Source organism: Ascaphus truei, chromosome 11 (genome assembly GCF_040206685.1).
Source record: "Ascaphus truei isolate aAscTru1 chromosome 11, aAscTru1.hap1, whole genome shotgun sequence".
NCBI classification, from domain to species: Eukaryota; Metazoa; Chordata; class Amphibia; order Anura; family Ascaphidae; genus Ascaphus; species Ascaphus truei.
In genome coordinates this window covers 57,499,675-57,516,454 of record NC_134493.1, presented here as the reverse complement: position 1 = coordinate 57,516,454, position 16,780 = coordinate 57,499,675, and the positions used below count along the sequence as shown (strand labels likewise).

Genomic DNA, 16,780 nt, shown 5'->3' with positions numbered 1-16,780 from the left:
ATCTTATACAGTTGCATAGAGTTCTACCGAGTTTGACAGACTACTTTACGGCTCTGCAGGATTCCACTGAGCGCTGCAGAGAGCTCTGCTGTGTTTGGTGACATTAGAATAGACAGCTGTGGAGTTCAGTAGAATTCTATAACATTCACTAATGTTTCATAGAGTTGCATTGAACACAAGAGTTCATTTAAGGCAATATGGACATTGATTGCAAACAAGGACCACTTGGTACACCCAGGGCCGCCCACAGATTCAGGGTTCAGGACTAGAAAAGTTAAAACCGGGCACTCCACACACACCGTGTCGGCAGTCTTGCAAGCCCCCCCTTTTCAAACCTTGCGAGCTTACTTCTCTATTTCCCACCTTTCCCATGTATTTCCCCCCCCCCTTCCTCACTCACTCCCATCCTCATTCCCTCTCTTGCACCCCTCTCTCCTCTCGCTCTCATCCACCATCAATTACCCCACTTTCACTCAATCCTGCTTCCTCAATCTCCCCCTCCTCAAACTCATTCCCTCCTCCCTGCCACACACACAATCTCAGCCATAATTACCCCAGCAAATACATACAAACTCCCACCCCTCAAATACATGCAAAACCTCCATCACCCCCCAAATACAAAAAACCCCACCCCAAATACATACAACCCCCTTACCCCATAAATACATTAAAAAAACAAATACATAAAAAAAAAAACCCAAATACATAGAACCGCCCCACATTTTTTTAAAAAAAACACCCCTCAAATACATACAAGCCCCCCTAAGTACGTACAACACCCACCTTACAACCCCCAAATACAGACAAAAATACCTACAGACTCACCTACCTTGGGCAAAACGGACATTGATCGCAAACATGGACCACTTGGTACACCCAGGGCCGCCCACAGATTTCCTGGGGCCCAGGACTAGAAGAGTTACAACCCCCCCGCAACCGTAGGTGGTCTTTCGAGACCCCCATTTCATACCTCGCGAGCCCCCTTCTCTATTTCCCTCCTTTTCCCATGTCATTTCTTTCCCCCCTTCTTCCTCACTCACTCCCCTCCTCATTCCCTGTCTCCTCTCAACCCCCCTTCTTCGATTACCCAACTGTCACTTAATACTGCTTCCTCAATCCCCCCTCCTTGAACTAATTCCCTCAAATACATAGAACCACCCCCCAAAATACATACAACCCCCCACTCCCCAAATACATTTTATTTCAAAACCACCACCCAAATACATACAAGCCCCCCAAATACAGACTTACCTTGGGGATGGTCTCAGGCCCCCGGCTGCCCTGGCTCTCCCCCGCTGTGTGAGCCTCAGAGAGAGGCCCTTAGCTGGAGAGGGACAATGAGGGAGGCCCATAGCTGGGGAGAGCCAGGGCCCCGCGGCTGGACAATGTAATTGGGCCCGACCTCTGACAGGGCCCAACCTCTTTGCCAATCCTCTTGTTGTCGTCAGATCCTGCTCTCCCTCACTGATTGTCCCACGCTGAGCTTCTGACGCTGGCACGTGCGTCAGCGCACACCGGGAGCAAGCTGGACCTAGCTTCCGGCTCGCACTGCATGAGAGGCCCGGCACGTTTCGACGTCAGAGGCTCGGCGTGGAAAAGAAGTTGCGCCAACTGCTTTGTCTAACTGCCCGGCCCTCCAGCAGTCACGTGCCTGGAACACTTGTTCTGTCTCTTCCCCCGCTGTCAACAGCCCTGGTTACAACCTGTCCATCTATTTTCTTAGCTATGTATGTATATCTTTATATATATATAGTGCCACTAATGTACATAACACTCACAGCATTAATACACGTGTCATAATAATATCAATAAGTACAATAGAGCTTACAATCTAATTGGTAAGTAGGAAGAATGTACAGACACAGTAGGAAGGTGTTATGGTAAGTGTGTCTGTAAGGGGACAAGGTCGATGTATGAGATGTAAAGTGTCAGCCACGGAGTTACTCATATGCCTTTTAAAGGATGTGTGTTTTAAGATGGGTCTTAAAGGTGGATAAAGAGGGTGCTAGTCGGATATTGAGGGGAAGGGCATTCCAGATGATTGTGGTGGTCAGTGAGAAAGGTTTCAGGCTGGAGAGGGCTTTAGATCCAAAAGGGATAGACAGACGACATCCTTGAGCAGAAGGCAAGTGTCGGGATGGTGTACTGTATAGCGAGAAATTAGGGCCGAGATGTAAGGAGGAGCAGAAGAGTATAGAGCTTTAAAGGTGACTAGGAGAATTGAGTGTGGGATACGGGATTTGATAGGAAGCCAGGAGAAGGATTTCAGCAGGATTTAAGAGAGGGCAGAGTGATTCTACCAGTAGCATATAGGATAGATTGTAGGGGAGACCGGTCAGAGGCAGAAAGGATGGACAGCAGGAGGTTACAGTAATCGAGACGGGAAAGAATGAGTGCCTGTGTCAGAGTTTTAGCAGTAGAACAACAGAGAAAGGGCCTATCTTTGTAACATTGCGAAGGTAAAAATGACAGGTTTTAGCTACATTTTGAATGCGAGAGGAGATTGTGAAAGAGGAGGTAATAGGGCAATGTTTGGGAGGAAATATGAGGAGCTCCATTTTTGACAGGTTAAGTTTGAGTTGGCTGAGAGCCAATGAGGATGATATAGCGGAGAGACATTGAGACTTCTGTATGTACAGAAGGTGTAATGTCAGGGGATAAGAAGGGCATTTGTGTGTCATCAGCATAGAGGTGGTTTTTGAACACAAAAGATGTGATTCGGTCACCTAGAGTGTGTGTAAAGAGAAAATAGAAGAGGTCCCAGGATAGAGCCCTGGGCACGCCCAGAGAGATCGATAGAGGAGGTGTTGGCAAAAGAGACACTGAAGCCATGAAGACATGAAGCCTTAGACCTCATATGCTTCCTGACATGTTTTTGTCTTTCCACAATTAGGATGCCCATTCATGTCCTAGCATTTCTCCAACTACAAAAAACGCTTCCCTCCTGCTTCATTTATATATTTTCGATGTACAGTAATTAGAAGAGAATATAATATCTCCTTTTCCCGAATCTCTTTGAAGCTGGATATGTTGATGTTCTCTAGACTTTCCTGCTAGATTTTAGTATGTAGACCATATCTTATTTTACCAGATGGTAGATACCTGCCAGCATGGGTGATTCTTTGGAGAGCGGCCCTCCTCCTGCAGCGTCGTGGCCCCATGTGACATCACATTGTCATGGCAACATGTCAACATGTGATGTCAGGTTGTCATGGAGACAACCCACTCAACACTCATTCCCACACACACAATCTCTTACAGTACCTTGGGGGTCAGGAGCGGTCCTGCGCTGGTCTGGCATCTCCTTCTTTCAGCTCCCTCCCCTGGACTAGCGGAAGTTGGATCCAGGCACTGACAGGAAGAGGCAGGCAGTCAGAGAGTTCAGAGAACTGCAGCTGCTGGCGAGGCACAGCACTGGCCCACCTCACCTATTTAAAAACCTAAATCCTGAATGGAATGTTTAAACGCACCCAAGACCGGAAAACATTTGAACTCAGAATGATAAGACTCTTTGACACCAAAACCAAAGGACTTAATGCGGACATGGGTTTTCTCACACCCTATCAAAATTGTTTGTAATTATCCTGCTTCCCTCAATTCTTATCCACACTTTCTCTCCCCCCCAGCATCCCTCCCCCCCAGTATCCCTCCCCCTCCTTCTTTGACACTTTCTCCTGGCTTCAAACCCTTTTAACACCCTACCTTATCTACAGTACATACTGTATCTGTGTTTCTTTTTTCTTCCCTCTCTCTACACTGTTTTAGCCATTGAATTCTTTGTATATCAGTATTATTGCTTGACCTAAAGAAGAGAGGATAACTCTCGAAAGCTTGTCCTATGACATAAATTGTTAGTCCAATAAAAAAGGTATCACCTAATACTGAAGAATTAATTTATTCTGCACTATCGCAACTGGACTAACACGGCTATTTTCTACTTTATATATATACCGAAATCCAACAAAAAATCCTGACCAGGACCTAGTCCTGAATCCCCTGGAACCGATTTCGGCACATATATATATACACACATATATATATATATATATATACACATATAGCTAGAAAAGCCCGCCTCGCATAGACTAAGTCCCGTCTTTGGCGGCCAAGTTCTCAAAATCGAACTAGCGGTCCCGGTCAGGATTTTGTGCCGAAATCGGTTCCAGGGGATTCAGGACTAGGTCCCGGTCAGGATTTTCTGTTGGATTTCGGTCCGGAACAAGGTTCTGTTCGGGGTAAGCCCATGCAAGGGGGGGCCCTGCACCTAGGAAAGGTAGATCTCATATCCCAGACCCCAGTAAGTGTGTATATTTTTGTATTTCTGTATGTTTCAAAGGCCTTTTTGCCTATTGATTGATCCCTTAAATATAATTATTGTGTTAAAAGACCTGGTCTACCATTACAACCCCCACATCTTTCCCACACCCCCACACATCTCTCTCCCACACCCCACGTCTCTCCCCCCTCCACCAACAGGTCAGGTTTTCAGGATATCCCAGCTTCAGCACAGGTGGCTAAATCAGTCCCTGCATCAGTACAGTTGCTCAATCAGTCCCTGCTTCAGCGTGGATGGCTCAATCAGTCCCTGCTTCAGCACAAGTAGCTCAAAGGCTCAGCCTGAGATGCTGATTGAGCCACCTGTGCTGAATCTGGGATATCCTGAAAACCTGACCTGTTGGATGTGGGGGGGGGAGGGGTGGCGGCATGAAGACTGAAGTTGAGCTCCCCTGAGATACAGAATAAGTCTCTTCATTTTTATTGGTTTTTTATTTATTTTCTTAAACTTTAGGTTTCGTCTCCATCTGATTATCATTTTGGCGACAAAAAAAAATTATCAAAAAAATTCCGCCTTCTACATCACTATGTTGCTACTATAGAAAATACATCACTCTCCTTCACTTAATGAGTGTCGCTTCAATAATGATCTTCCTGGGTCAGGTATTGTTCAGCGGCGAGGCCCAATCTCTCAAGCACTTTAGTGGTTATATGGTTCACTGAACCGAAAATGCACAATTCCGCTAATGCAAAAGCGTATATAGCGCCCTCTGGTGGTATGTGCCGAGTAGTGAACAGATGGAGACAAACATTGTGTGTTATATTTTTCTCAGGATAAAGGAAGCTAGGAGCAGCAGCATCTTCCACTCTTGCCTTGGGGTTTTGATGCTTTCATTACTGTTGCTGGGAAGGATGGCTTCATTACACTTTGTGCTGGGCTGAGAAATATTCTGCAGCTTGATAAACTTCACCTCTGGTACGTAGCGGCTGATCCATGACTCATAGGCGGTCACAAGGGTGTACACCCCAGGGCGAAATGAAACGGCACAGCGCCCCCCCCAGCTTACAATGCCAGCTTGGAACCAGGCACCCTGCACCTTACACACCAAAGGTCCCCCGGAGTCTCCCTGCAAGAAAACACTGACCATTTTAATAAAAGAAAACATGAGGTCAACATCTCCCCAATATGACCTCCATTATATATAACTATTGTGCAAACTGCTCGTCTTGGCATAGGGAATATATAAAGAAAGAAAATGTGGTCAAAGAAAACCAAACACAGTATCCCCCATAGATTTGCACTCAACCACATTGATGAAAGAATTCAGATTAACAAATTGATATAATGTTTTGTAGATTATTCACATTAATCATAAGGGCTAAGGAATGATGTCTATACCTATGAGAGACTGGTCAAAAACATCCTCAGGAAATGACACAATAATACAATTTTATTCAAACAAACAAGTGTGTTTGTTATATACAAAGTGAATGTTAAAATGGTGTGTGGTGGGATTCTGAGAAACAGCTGGTAAGTCACATGGTTTCGGATGTCAATCAGCTATTGCTCTTCAACCATATACTGTGACTTAAAGTAACTGAGCGATAGGGAGAACACTCATAACATCGATTACAAAATCCTATTCTTTTCATTCATAGCCACTTGTCAGCATTAGTGCTTCCCATACAGGATATAATACCTTGAAGGCATTGAGTATTTATTTCCCCTATCTTATTAAAGATACATTGTGACATAGCAAGTACAGTGAATCTTTACAAGTTAATTTACAGTGTGTGTGTGTGTGTGTATATATATATATTATATACTGTAACTCTCTGCCGGTCAGCTGTTATAAACCTGTGTCTGAATCGATATTGGCTTAAGTGCAATTTACTCTAGATGTGTAATTACTTCCCAGACAATTTCTAACAATAAGCATTACCAGAGAACACTCACGGAGTAAATTAAACTCATGGGTCTTTATATGCATACATTGACTGCGTTCTGAATGCTACAAATTACCACTTTATTCGTGTTTTCTGAATATCTAAGCATTAACTGGCTGCCTTGATTTTGCTGTGTTAAGTGTTCAGCGGTGTGAACACTAAATGTACCAGCTCACTTTTACTGTCAGAAGATATGTTCATATCCGAGATATATTATATTATACATATATATATCTCTCTCAAACGGAAATATTACTGTATGCTCATCTGCATGTCTTAGGCAGGTCTGCAACCCCACCTTTCCCCATTATCACCCAGCACACAGCACTTCCACTGCAGCAGGGGATTCTGGGAAATGACATGCAAATGAGCACACAGTGCCACATTTTGCTTCAAAACCATTCGACATGGTTCCCTATAGGCTTAAGCTTGCTGCATGGTCACAGCTTTGAGCACAGCCTGGGTTAAGATGCATACCCAGAAAACCCACCCACAGACAGCCGTTTCGACCTTAATGGGTCTCTTCAGTGTGGGGTTGGTTATACTGGCACACTATAAATTAACTTGTAAAGATTCACTGTACTTGCTATGTCACATTGTATCTTTAATAAGATAGGGGAAATACATACTCTATTCATTCAGTCCGTGTGACTTACCAGCTGTTTCTCAGAATCCCACCACACACCATTTTAACATTCACTTTGTATATAACAAACACACTTGTTTGATTGAATAAAATTGTATTATTTTGTCATTTCCTGAGGATGTTTTTGACCAGTCTCTCATAGGTATAGACATCATTCCTTTGCCCTTATGATTAATGTGAGTCATCTACAAAACATTATATCAATTTGTTGATCTGAATTCTTTCATCAATTTGGTTGACTGCAAATCTATGGGGGATACTGTGTTTGGTTTTCCTTGACCAAATTTTTCTTTCTTGGAAATGGACATAAAACAGCACAAAAAACAACTTTTATAAATCTGGTGACGTTGTTCTCGCACTTCAGCAACTACATTTATACAAGGGTGAGCCAAGCTCAGTCTGCTCAGGCTACCAACAGGACAGGTTTTAGTGCAATAAATACCTGAGCATGTTGCCTGAGTGATAATTACAGTATGGTAAATGTATGTCTGTGATTGGCCCATGTAAAGACTGTACGTAGCACCCTGTCAGTCGGGTGACACGTTTTGGGGTCCCCGATTTCTGCTCCATACAGCACAGTAATCATTACTAGCACTAAGGAAAGGGAATTTTAGCAAATGTCAGGGGGACATTATTTAGGGGCTTCCCCATGAACGCCGCCTCTGACCCCTTTATAAGGAAGGGGTGGAAGAAAAAGACATCGCTTAATTGATGATAAAATTAACCAGATTACAACATGTTACCGGATTACTGCACATTTCAACATGTAACATGTATGTATTGCAATGAACACAAACCGTACCTAGAGTATCGCGTATTGTCCTCTGAGTATGAAAGGTTTGGATACTGCATTTTAAAGCTACTAGTGGTAGTGATAGTAGTGGCAGTAATAGTAATGGTAGTAATAGTAGTGGTAGTAGTGGTAGAAATAGTAGTGGTAGAAATAGTAGTGGTAGTAATAGTAGTGGTAGTAATAGTAGTGGTAGTAGTGGTAGAAATAGTAGTGGTAGTAATAGTACTACCAGTAATTACTGTAAACTCTATGGGTTGGCGTAAACATTCTGCTAAAAGTCCCTCAGATCCCCTCATTTCACGGCTCTGATAACACAGAACCTGCTCTGAGAGATAAGAGGTGACGCTTAAGAGACTCACACAACAAAGCAGTGTGCGGCAGTCAGCACCCACTGGGGGGCGATCAGGGACCCTCCACATAAATGAGAATCGTTAAACGTCAGGCTGATCTGCCAGGGCCACTCTCCTTCCACAGCATCCGTACCCCCAATTATCCGACTGGTGGCCACCGGGGTGCCACACACTTCAGGGGGGACTGAGGGAGTCACTAAGGGAGAAACTATAAGAGGGTGAAAGAGAAAGAGACATTACTCTCTTGCAGATGAAAGAGTTTGAAAGGCAATTAAGGTCAATACAGGTCTCATAACTGTGTGCAATACACAGACCAATATCTACCTGCCAATCTATACAAACATGCACAGATATATCCATCTATCAATCTAGATATATAAAGGCTCCATTGTGAAGCTGAAACGTCGAGACACACACACACACACACGTCAAATACACGTGTAAATACAATGTCACTGGAGACCAGGTACTTTTTACACCATTTATAGATTACCGGGATCATTCATTAGGCAGAACAAGATAGTATAAACAAATTGTGTATATTTTGGTAAACCCACGTACAAGAAGAAGAAATACACATGGAACAGTTAAAATCCACTTACTGGGGGTCTGGGGTAAAAATCTAGTCTTTCCAAGGTGCAGGGCGCCCGCTTGGATGAGCTTACCCTGACCGGGATATACCCCCGGTTCTCCTGGTTCTCTTTTCGGCTTCAATTCCTAGCCGCGACCCCTCCATTCGATTTTGAGAACTTGGGTGCAAAAGACAGGACTTGGTCTCTGCGAGGCAAACTTTTCAGGCTTCAAAACGAAGCCAATCGCTCTGCTATTTCAAACAGAGCAACTTTGAAAAGCCCGCCCTAGCTTCATCGACTCACTGATTGGTTGGCTTGGATCGAGTGGCTCCCTCTCTTGGTCAGCACCTTACATACACTCCGCTGGGCTATTCCCAGAACAGAGGGGGGAAGGAGCAGCCAATCAGAGACTCACATTTTCCCAGCTCTTTGACGCATTGGGTGTTGTAAGGGCACTCTCACCACTTTTGGATCGCCCGAATCATCCAGCCAACTGGTCCTTAGATATGTTCTCCACTCCAGCAGCCTTGATCCTCATGGCTGTCGGCGCCGGAACTTCCGCGTCTGCGCACGCTGCAGCACGGTGACTCGCTGGAGTCAGACGTCCTGGTTACTGGCTTATGGCTCCTCAGAGGGTCAGAAAACCCTACGCGCTTTGCCTTTCTTGTATTCCGGCTTCCTCAGGGGTTGTTGATTTCTGACCCTCCATAGAGTTATTTATAGGCAGAAATGTGCAATCGTAAAAAGTCCAATTGCGAAAAAAGCGCCAAATAATCTCGGAGCTCTGCTCCAATTGCATCACACTGTGTAACCTCATAAGGTGCCTACCAAATAATAACAATTTAAAGGCAAACTCTACTCAGAGTTGCACTACAATCTTTTAATAATACAATGCAACACTTCGCAGAATAAAATCTAAAACACATTTAAACTAAAAAACATAATAACCAACTAACATTGCACAATTTAAAGAACAATATAATGAATTTCACTAAAAAACACATTTCAAATATTAGAAACGTTGATAATTAGCATAAAGACATATATACATGTCGACAAATGCATTAAATATGTGATGCAAATGATGCCAAACAACAAGACTCCACAATGTTTTTAAAAATATGTACTATAAAAACATAAATTAATAAATGATGTTGATGATCAGAACCCTTAATACAAATTTGAACATTTAATTAAAATGTAAATAATTATGTAAAAACAGGATAATGATATAATGTTAACTATTAAAACCCGATACATGATAGAAATGATCAAATAATAGCCATTGTATAAAAATGTAAATGGAGAATAAATGGATATCATACAGTATTACAAAAAATACAACATGGGATAAAATACTTTAAATTAACTTAAAAAAAGAGCTGAGTCCGAAATCTACATTTCCAACGGTAAAAAACGCATCTTATGTACTCAACAGACCCAAAATATAGGTAGCAAAGTATTCACAGCTGCTGATCCCACTGCTGGTACCAAAAGGTGAGGTACAGGCTATCTTTGAACAGAGCCATCTCTGAATATATACACTATATATCTTTTGGCCTTCCGTATCATCTCTATGCTGATGACGCCTAAATCTACCTCTCCTCCCCTCTCCCCATGTCTCATGTCCCGTGCCACCAGGTCTCTCTCTGCAATCTCCTCCAGGGTGTCCCACCGTTACCTAAAGCTTAACATGTCCAAAACATAATTAATATTCTTTACCCCTTCCACTATCATCAATACAGCAAGACTCTTCCTCACTATCAATAATACCATCATTTCATCAACACACCAAACCCGCTGCCTTGGGCTCATTTTCGACTGCCCTCTCCTCCACTCCTCATATTTAAGTCCTTACTAAGTCTTGCCACCTCCACCTCTGAAATATTGCCAGGATACGCCCTTACCTCACTCTTGATGAAACTAAAATCCTAATTCACTCACTCATCCTGTCCCACCTTGACTACTGCAACCTTCTAGTTGTCATTCCCTTTATCCACATCTCCCAACTCCAATCTATCCAAAGTGCGGCTGCCAGACTCATCTACCTCACTCACCACTCACGCCCCTTCTGCTGCTCCACTACGCAAACCCCTATACTCACTTCCCATATCTTCTAGAATCAAATTGAAAACCCTACTTCTGACTTATAAAACCCTAAAGGACAATTTATTTCGTTTCCTGGTCCCAGTGAGTGTGGTTTTAAGTGTATTCTGCAGATGTCGTGTGTTTGTCTATTAAGGAAATAAATCACAATTTATTTTACAACTTGTTCTGTTCAATCAAGTACCCAGAAATATAAATGTGTTGATAAAAGTTGATGTCATGGTGACAGCCTTCCCTGTTGCTGTGGCTAGCCTGTCCCTGTGGCTTCCCTGTTCCAGAGGCTAGCCTGTTGCTGTTGCTAGCCTGTTCCTGAGGCTAGCCTGTTCATTTGGAATCCCTGTTTCTTACCCCGGACCGTGACCCCGACCTTGCTGCCTTCCTCCTGCCCTGACCCCTGCCTGCTTACCGACCACAGATACTCTAATATGACTCTGTCCCTGGGCTCTGGTCGGTTTATTGGCATCTCTACCTCTGCCCTGTGGGTTCGCTTCCTGATTGGAGATGAGCATCGTCACACATGGATACTAAAAATCAAACAAAATAGAAAAGCAATTAGACCAAGAGAATTAATTTTACTAGCAGCAAAAAGGCAATAATTATCAAATGGCTCGCCTCAGACTCGCCCAATGTGGAATTACTTAGATCTCTACTTTACAAACAAGTCGCCACAGAGAAAGTAGCAGACCAAAACACATTAGACTTTCTAAAGGAAAATTGTCTAATCAAGTGGAGCTGGTTCATAGACCGGCTCCGAAGGGAAGGCCAAGAAAAGCTCAGCTATGCACTAAGCCAGATCCAAAGGCAACTAGAGAATTGGGTTCACTTAACTGAGGAAAAAGCTATAGAATGATCAGGAGTCAACATCAGTCCTTGGACTAAACACCAAATAAGAATTAGTAGACAGAAAATAAATTATAGATAGAAATGCACAGCGAGTTCAAACAAACCCAAGGTTACTATTTGCCCAGTTAAAATGGCACCGTTCCCAAAAATAAGAAAATGGGTCGTATTGCAAATCTCAGAATATTATAATTTTCTCCATCTGTTATATCAACAGATTATATCAATGTACTAACCTGATGTTTTATTGTATAAACTCCTGCAAGATATTCTATTTTCTGTACTAAAGTATATATGATATGTAACCAAATGAAAAAAAAAAATTTTACATACGATTTTTCCCATTTTGCTGCTTTGAAAGTATTTCCCCGTGAGATATGTAATCAGGGTATATTCTGTTGCACACGAAATCAGCGAACTTAATAGTCCAATTACATAGGTAGCATATCATATATTATATATGGTCTCCTTCTGAGCATTGTCAATCAGCTCAATAGTTAATGCAGTAAGGATCATGAGTATCATATACTAACCAATCATGGACAAGCTACTCAGAGGACAGGGGCTGGGCATACACTACCCAGATACCACCCTCAGACAGCTGCTGGAGAAGAAAGATTCCAGTTAGCAGCAGTCCTAGGGGTATACTCTATAGGAGAATTGATGCAGAGTCCTAGGGGTATACCCTATAGGAGAATGGATGCAGAGTCCTATGGAGTATACTCTATAGGAGAATGGATGCAGAGTCATAGGGGTATACCCTATAGGAGAATGGATGCAGAGTCCTATGGAGTATACCCTATAGGAGAATGGATGCAGAGTCCTATGGAGTATACCCTATAGGAGAATGGATGCAGAGTCCTATGGAGTATACCCTATAGGAGAATGGATGCAGAGTCCTATGGAGTATACTCTATAGGAGAATGGATGCAGAGTCCTATGGAGTATACCCTATAGGAGAATGGATGCAGAGTCCTAGGACACCCTATATAACCTTTAAAGCCAGCTTGCCGCAGCGCGGGCCCCCTGTAGCAAAAGTCAAAGGGACTTACCTTGAAGAGCGTCCCTCCTCTGGCAGTGTTGCAGCGTCATGTGATGTCCCGTTGCCATGGCAACACAATGCTACCGGAGGCAGCCCACTTCGGAAAAGGTACGACTCCTATCACAGAAAGAAAACACACACCTACCTCTTGGTGAGAAGTGGTCCCGGGGACCTGCTCTCCCCCCTCATTTTTTACTGGACAGTGTCCAAATACAATTTCTGTGACAAAACAGTGACAAAAGACTTCCGGTATTGCGCCAGGGCAGTAAGTCACGCCTGCAAGTAGCTATGCTGGCTCCGGAGGAGAGGACAGAAATATCTGCACAATAACTGCAAGAAACTGCCTAAAAGAAATACCACCATAGAGGTGAAACCGCCGAGCTCCGGGTTATCTCGCCAAAATCGGAGATATGGCCCCAAAACAGCAGCGGTCTGAAAAAGGAAAGCCACAAAATGGCCGACGGCCATAAGGGAAGGGGATCCGACCCGCGCGTGGAAGGTACTGACTCCTCCAGCGCTCCCCCTACCCAACAGGGCATAGACTAATAGAAAATGGACGACGTAGAAAATAGTTCTCATAGGAATAATATCTGCATAATTGGTGTCCCAGAATCCATTAAACAAAGTGAACTGCTGAACTTTTGCCAAAAATGGCTGCCGGACTAACTGGGATTGACCAAGAAAGAAGATCATATCAAGGTGGAGAGAGTACATAGACTGGGGCAATGCAGAGAAGATCAAAACACAAAGCCCAGGCCTATTATTGCCAGATATCTGAATATTAATAATAAAACAAATATCATTAGAGCATTCAAAGAAAGCCAACAACTACAAGTTGAAGGAAGGAGGCTTATGATCGTTTAGGACTTATCAGCAACAGTCTCCCAGAAGAGAAGAGAATTCGGACGAGTGTGCACTGGTCTCTTCAATCAAAAGAGAAAATTCGCTTTGACCTATCCTGTCACTTTAAAAATATTCACAGATGCGGGAACGAAATTCTTCACTTCCCACGAAAAGGCGGAGGAATTCGTGGGGGGGTTTGGTTAGGGTGGTGGAACAAGACGGAGCCCCGCAGAGGAGATAACAACTTCTGCTTTAGCAGCATTGACCTGGCGGTGGAAAGCAGAGATGGAAGAGACACCCAGATACCTTTATCAAAGTGGACAACATGCAAGTACTCAATAATCTAGACCCTCTTGTCCGGTGCCCTTGCTGCCAGCCTGCCCACCCGCCGGCTGTCTTATGGCCGCAGCCGTGACAGGGTTCCTGGAAAGGGGGTCGGGAGATGGGGGAAAGTGGAACAATTGCCGGGCCTGAACTTCTAGAAATGCCACAACATGACTTTGGGGCCTGAATATGAATCCCGGCCACTCAATCACCGAAAGAGAACAATGGGGAGGCGGAGGCTCCGGAATCCGCACTGCTTCAGAGACTCCCAAGGATCCCACTGGGCCCTCACATAGGCGGAGGTTTTTGAGACTGGGGATCGTGGGGGATGGAGGCGGTGGGGTCTGTGGGGGGGGCGTGGCAGTGGTGTGGAATGCCAGGGATGGCAGGTGGGAGTGTGACCTGAGGTGGGGGTGGGGAATGGAGATGGAGGTGAAGATGGATAGCGGAAAACCCCGCCAATGCAGGGGGAGGGGAAGGGAGGGTTGGAGCCTTGATGTGAGAAGAATCATAGCAGGGGTGATAGCCACTTGGGATTAGGGGGCCGAAACTCTCAGTACATCGGAGCCTGTCCTTATTGGAAGAATTGGATAAAACAGCCCTCTGATGATAGAGTTAATATCAATGTCTAAACCAGCTGGAGGGTCATTGATCCAACTACAGAACTTAGATGGGGGGACAGGGGTGTAGGGGTTGATAAGATGTCAGGGGAAGCTGAAGTGAAAATATCTCCAGGAACAATATTCCCTGAAGAAAGAAGTTAGCCAATGAGATAGTAACTACAATGGGGAAGGGGAGGAAACTCTGACAGACCCAAAATATAGGATAAGATCATTCTCAGTTGGGCTATAAAGTAAGAAAATAAATGTTTCCAGGTGGTAGGCCGGAGCCCATTCAATTAGGATGCTAAGGTACTACAAGTACCAAAATAGACCGGAATAAATGACAAACAAAGGCAATTCATTCTCCAAAGGAGCGCCGAAATAACTAAATGGAGGGGAAGAGGGCGTGCCGCGCGCCCCTGGAAAAAGAGCAGTCTTTTAAATGGAAAAGTGATGTGATGTTGATGTTATTGTTACAGTTAATGTTCTAGTTAACAAAGGTGATTCAATGTCCCCAAGATCCAAGAAGCAATCTTCAGGCTCAACGCACAAAGACAATGCCAGCGCTGCCAGGGGAAACAGGAGGTGAAACAAATAACGGAGGTAAAGCTGCACAAAACCAAGAGACATAAAACACAATGCCAGTAAAAAATAGCCCCGTGCAATGTGAAAGATTGATAGAAAGACAGATGTGGTAGATATAGTTCTACTCCAGGAAACGCACTTAGACATGAAAGAATCCACGAACCTCCAGAGAGATTGGGTAAGTCAGTGTGTATTCTCCCCATCCCTACATAAAAAAGCGGGAGTAGCCATCCTGGTCAATAGAAACACACCAATGGAGGTTGTATCCTCAGAAACAGGTACCGAGGGAAGACAAGTGCTAATGAAAAGCTAAATATTGGGGAGAGAATATATTCTGGGAAACATCTATGGCCCTTATGACCACAACCCCCAATACTTCAAAGACCTTACCCAAAAACTATTAAGACAAAAATGCCACAATATAATTGTAGGGGGAGATTGGAACGCTATCCAAGACACATACATGGACAGATTGGGCTTCAAGAAAGGGAACCCCATAACAAATACTCAAACCAAAAATATGTCATACATGAAAGGTTCACTAAACATGGTGGAGACCTGGCAAACTTTTAACCCCACGGAGAAGGAGTACACATTCTACTCAGGCGTACACTCCTCCTTCTCAAGGACAGATAGTTTACTCACCAATGAAAGGATGCTAAGTCAAATCTCTAAAACTGAGATGGGGAAAATCATCATCTCAGACCATGCACCAGTGTATTTGGAGATAGAAATGGTGGGTATACCCAAAGCAAGCCCAAATATTTGGAGATTCCCGAATTACCTAGACCAAAATGATAAATTCAAAGAATACCTATATAAAAACTGGAAGGAATTCGAAGTAGACAATGAAGCCCATAAAGACAACTCAGCCCTCTTCTGGGAAACATCTAAAGCGGACATGAGGGGCCAAATCATCTCATATGTTAACAGACACAAGAGGGAAGCTATTAATTTTAATAAAGCCAGTAAAGAACTAGGGCGAGCTTATAAAATACTTAAAAGGAACAACTCCCTAAAAAATAGAGAGGACTGCCGACAAAAAAAAGCAGCCGGCGAGCTATGGTTAGACAACCAAGAAAAAGGAAATCTATCAGCTAAAGAAATCCGGTTCTTTAAATATGGAAACAAATCGGGCGGACAGTCGGGAAATCTTATGAGAGGATTTAAGAACATGGGGGGGGGAGGGGGAGTGCAGCCGACCAGAGCCCGGGCCCCAGTCAATTAATCCCCTGCCTATAGGGGGATTAGTCATTTGGAAAATGATAAGTAATAATCTGTGCACCATGTAACTCCTCCCCAACTCCTCCTACTGACTCTCCCCAAGGTGCAAGCTGGGACAGAGACACAGAATGTGATACATCTCATTATAATCTGTGCACCATGTAACTCCCCCCAACTCCTCCTACTGACTCTCCCCAAGGTGCAAGCTGGGGCAGAGAGACGCAGAATGTGATACATCTCATTATAATCTGTGCACCATGTAACTCCCCCAACTCCTCCTACTGACTCTCCCCAAGGTGCAAGCTGGGACAGAGACGCAGAATGTGATACATCTCATTATAATCTGTGCACCATGTAACTCCCCAACTCCTCCTACTGACTCTCCCCAAGGTGCAAGCTGGGGCAGAGACACAGAATGTGATACATCTCATTATAATCCGTGCATCATGTAACTCCCCCCAACTCCTCCTACTGACTCTCCCCAAGGTGCATGCTGGGGCAGAGACGCAGAATGTGATACATCTCATTATAATCTGTGCACCATGTAACTCCCCCCAACTCCTCCTACTCACTCTCCCCAAGGTGCAGGCTGGGACAGAGACGCAGAATGTGATACATCTCATTATAATCT

The 16,780-nt window shown here is 44.0% G+C and overlaps 1 long non-coding RNA gene across 1 annotated transcript; it reads right to left on the bottom strand.

Annotated features, from left to right (window-relative positions):
* Positions 1 to 8,079: 8,079 nt before the first annotated feature.
* Positions 8,080 to 13,006, bottom strand: LOC142463603 (uncharacterized). Its single transcript, XR_012787463.1, has 3 exons — positions 12,582 to 13,006; positions 11,096 to 11,213; positions 8,080 to 8,219 (listed from the first exon to the last, which is right to left on the bottom strand). It is a non-coding gene; the product is annotated as an uncharacterized LOC142463603 (long non-coding RNA).
* Between the last annotated feature and the right edge of the window lie 3,774 nt (positions 13,007 to 16,780).